The sequence below is a fragment of the Manihot esculenta genome, chromosome 10 (assembly GCF_001659605.2).
Source record: "Manihot esculenta cultivar AM560-2 chromosome 10, M.esculenta_v8, whole genome shotgun sequence".
Classification (NCBI taxonomy): domain Eukaryota; kingdom Viridiplantae; phylum Streptophyta; class Magnoliopsida; order Malpighiales; family Euphorbiaceae; genus Manihot; species Manihot esculenta.
Genome location: NC_035170.2, coordinates 25,268,704 through 25,273,552, shown reverse-complemented (window position 1 = coordinate 25,273,552; position 4,849 = coordinate 25,268,704). Strand labels below are relative to the sequence as shown.

The 4,849-nt window shown below is 34.9% G+C and overlaps 1 pseudogene; it reads left to right on the top strand.

The window, feature by feature from the left end:
• The first annotated feature begins 867 nt into the window (after positions 1-867).
• LOC110624390 lies at positions 868-4,522 on the top strand (annotated as a pseudogene).
• Positions 4,523-4,849: the final 327 nt, after the last annotated feature.

Genomic DNA, 4,849 nt, shown 5'->3' with positions numbered 1-4,849 from the left:
CTATTTTAAGAGTAAAGTGACAGAAATGGAAAGTATTTTGAGTTAAAATATAAATAGAAAGTTAGGCTGGATTTATCCTAAATGAATAAGAACTCAATAGAGACCCCGACAATAGAATAAAAGTAGTATGTCACTCTTCAAAAGAAAGAAAGTGAGATGGTTGGCATATATGGGCAGTCAATCCAACGCTCAAGTCAATAAATTATCAGAGAGGGTCAGTGTAAGTAGATTGTTTGAGCTTAAAAAGAGTGTGTAAGAATGTGTACCTCGAGCTCTATGTATACTTTATTTTTATACTGTAAGAAGATGGAGTTAGTGAATTTCCTGAAAATCCGACTACTATCGGCTAGTGGATAAGACATCCTGTGATTATAAGTATAATGAGGATATGCTATATAATATTTTTTAACGTTAACTTAAATGTCATGAAAGGCTCAACCGGTCATAAGAGAATGAATCTTCTATTATTTTGAGTATTAACCCTTATAATATTCGAATTTTTTTTTTTTATACGTGAAACTTTTGTGATTTAGTGTCATAATTGATTAAGGTCCTATCATGTGACTTTATCATATAACAACAGTTCACGACATATTTTAAATAAATATTGTGTCATCTCATTTATCTCGAGAATATTAAGATATCTTTACTCTTTATTAACGGTAGAAATTTAAAAATAAAAATATAAAATATTTATGGAAATTGGAATTTAAGAAATAATTTTATCTATTTTTGAAAAAAATATGGAATTTAAAGCTAAAAGATTGGGTGGGTGATCCGTCCCATAAAATATCAGGTAAAGGTAACAAACCCGACCCACAAGACCTCAACCAGAAAGGCCAAAACTTAAAGCCCTAACACTTTCACTTACAAACCCAAACAGTCGTGCACACGCAGAGTAAAGTTCCCGCTCCCAGCGAGAGCTAGAGCAAATAAGCATGAAGGTTTGCAGTCCAAAAGCCCTAATTTTGATTTTTCACTCGCTTTTACAAATCTAAATCTTGTTGCCGTTTTCATATTTATCAGTGGTTTTTAACTGAATAAAAATTTTATGCGATACAGTGCAGTTCAATATCGAGAATCCTACTACTGGATGCCAGAAGAAGCTCGAGGTCGATGACGATCAGAAGCTGTAAATAATATCCGATTTTCTCTTTTCGATTTCTATTCTTTTTGTTATTTTTCCTCTCTCCGTTCGTGTCTGATTGCAGAAAATTTGGATTTTTTGTTTTACCACAGACGTGCAGTTTTTGACAAGAGGATCTCACAGGAGGTCAGTGGAGATTCCCTGGGTGAGGTATGATACGGTTATCCATCTTTCGTTCTTTTACATACTTGATTGGTGATTGGAAATGTTTCCAATTTTTGACATAAATTTAATATTAAATAGGAGTTCAAAGGCTATTTTTCAAAATCATGGGAGCCTGTGACAAGGATTTCCCATGAAGCAGGGAGTGCTGACTCCTGGTCGTGTCCGTCTGTTGCTGCATAGAGGGGTAGACTTTTTTGTAACTGTTTTAGTGGAATTGGACACCAAAACAACTGGCTGGCCTAGAAAACCATTTTTGGATAAGGTACTTTGAGTTGTCAAAATCCCAACCATAATTATTCTTACATCTGCCATTATGGATAGATTTGTTTAGTAATGTGTAATGCTGCTGTAACGTTCGAATAACGTCATAAACGCACAAGAAAAAAAAAAGGGCACCCGTACACCTTTTTTCAGTTAGCGCAATGTCAGAATCTCGTTACTGATAATGGGCTTTCCATAAGGATTCTTCATTGATTTTTTTTTTTTTAAAATATAAGCATGAGATATCCAATGCATGATCGTCATGATTTAAATTCTATTCCTTTTTATGTGAGCGGGCACCCCATGCTTCCGTGGATATGGAAGACGCAATGGAGAACGCAGGAGAAAATCTGTTCGTGGGTGTATTGTTAGTCATGACCTTTCTGTTTTGAACTTGGTTTTAGTGAAGAAGGGAGAAAATGATTTGCCTGGGTTGACTGACACTGAAAAACCAAGGATGAGAGGTCCAAAGAGAGCATCCAAGATTCGGAAGCTTTTTAACCTCTCCAAGGAAGATGATGTCCGCAAGTCTGTCAACACATACCGTAGAAACTTTACAACAAAATCTGGTAGCATTTCTCATCTCTTTCTCTTTTGATCTTCATTTATTTGATGGTTTGGTTTGAAAGAGGGAAGATGCATGGGAAGGATATGTAATAAGGTTGCCATATTGCGTTTAAGGTTTCCTTCCAGTGCCTTGGACATGCATACATGTGCTTATGTTGCAACCTCTTCATAGCTGAAGATTTCACAATGCCATCTTAATTAGATTTTACCTTTTGTCTCTTAGTAAGTGACAGGTGGGATTGCAATGTATCATAACTTAGTTTGTTGAATTAGCTAGCCTTGAAGCACAAGTGTTAGAAGGAATACTAAATTATGCATTAAATATGTATGGACAAGCAATTTTGAACGGTAACTAAAGGCTTAGATTTTTCGTTGAATGCCCGACCATTGATCTATTTAGCAAACTTGAGAATTGTTCTTGTCTATAAGCTTTAATATATCTTGAATTTTAGCCTACATGCTACATATGCTACATGTATTAATCCAACAGTAGTTCATAACCATTTGATGATTGTGCGGGGGATTTAGATTTATAAAATGTCAAGAAAGGGCAAATTTGAAACAACATAAAAGCAAGGAAAAGAACAATACGCAACCAAACCATACAAAGATTCATCAAAACCAGAAATTTATTCAATCATCACACTTTGAACTTCCATTTTTAACCCTTACATGCATTGAAATCTCTTTAAACAACTTATAAAACTCTCAAAACTGAAGAGAAGATATGGGTTTTAACTTATCTCTTCGAAGAAGACAACTACAACAAGAAAGAATTTGGAGGGAGGAAGAGATGAGCTCCAAAGCGTCCCCAAAGCTGAAACTCGAAAACTCAAGCTTGATTCTTTAAAATTGAAGATAACATCATGAATTTCTGAAAGATTTATGGAAGATTAAAGCGAAAATATCAAGAGTTTGTCTTAGGCTTACATTTGTCCGAAAATGGAGAAAACCTCTCTCCATTTTTTGGTTGAACTCAACTTATAGGTGAGCTGGAAAAGTCACATTAGGTGCTGAATCCGGAGATTCGGCGGTCGAACTTGAAATTTCTGAAATACATTTTTTTAAACAAATTTTTAAAATATTTGAAATTCATTTTATAAAAATCCCATTTTATCCTTCTAAAATTTCCACTTCTGAAATTCTGAATTTCAATGGAGATTTTGTCAAAAATTTAAAATTTCAACATTGGAATTTAGCCGGATATTACACAATGTTTGAGAATTAAGTTATTGAGTTGATATATTCTGTTAGTATCTAGAATATATTGTTCGAATTGTTTTGGCAATTCAATTCGAGTATGTGGTCTTCAATCATCATCTGACGTTTAGTTGCAGTGTATGTTTGCATTAGCATGAGTCGTGCTAGTTATATGTCTTGTATAAATCTTTCTTGTAAGCTTTTGGTGATAGGGACAACTTATAGAACTCATGTGAAGGTGCTCCAAATTAGGATTAGATATTCTTCAAGGTCTGTCCAAAGAGGCAGACTCCTCCAGTCCTACCATACACAACTACTTTAAATTTATCCTCTGCTGCATCAGTTGGGAATTGACCGTTAGTTCATACTTGGTCAATCTTCAATGTATAGTTTTGGCCCTGGAATATTGCGGCTATAAACAGCAATAATTCAAATTGATGGTGCATCTTACTTTCCGTTTACACCAACCCCAACACCTTCTCTTCTTCCTTCCAGAGCACAGTGCAGTGGATAAGAAGGGTTTAAAAAATACTGACGTGATTATTCTGTGTGTGTGTGTGTGCGCGCTAATTTGGATATTGTGGTTAGTGGTGAGAGGCGGCCATGCAGGGATATTGAGAGAAAGAGGCAGGTGCATGTTATAACTTGTCTGAAATGTGAAACGATAATAATAATTTTTGGTTGTTTTGCAGGGAAGAAAGTGAGTAAAGCTCCAAAAATACAAAGGCTTGTAACTCCATTGACACTTCAGAGGAAGCGTGCGAGGATTGCAGAGAAAAAGAAGAGAATTGTAAAGGCCAAGGCTGAGGCAGCCGAGTATCAGAGACTTCTTGCCACTAGATTGAAAGAGCAGCGGGAGCGCCGTAGTGAGAGCTTGGAAAAGAGGAGATCTAAGCTTTCCACTGCTTCAAAACCATCTGTTGCTGCATAGACTGGCACTTAAATTTTGGTGAATTTCTCAACTAAAGCTTTTGGTAGTGTAACATAATTTATCCCAGAACCTATGCTTGTTCAATGCCTCTCTTCCTCCTCTCCTTTTCCTTTCTTTTCCTCCTCCCTGCTCACGAATGTTGAGAGCTTGTTTTGTGATTATATGCTTGTTATAGGTTTTGACATTCTAGCTGTAATACATTATGAGTTATTACTTGCTGCTATTATAATCTGCTTATTTTGTGCTGGTTACCGTTGCTGTCTTGTTTCGTGCTGCTCTGCATGTATGTGCTCATCCATATTTTAACTTCATCCTAACTATGGCTGCCCAGTTGTGGACATATTGTCAAATAAAGTTTCAATTTTTCTAATTAAATTAAAAAATTAAAAGGAATTTGATATTTATGGTAATTTTTTTAATTAATTTTTTATCGAATTTTTTTATTAATAACTTGAAGGGGAGAAGGTTTTTTATTAATTATATTTATAATATGATTGAGGAATTTTTTTGAGAAGATATGATTAATGAAATTTAATTAAAAATAATTTGGAAAAATATTTTAATTATTTGGAATTATA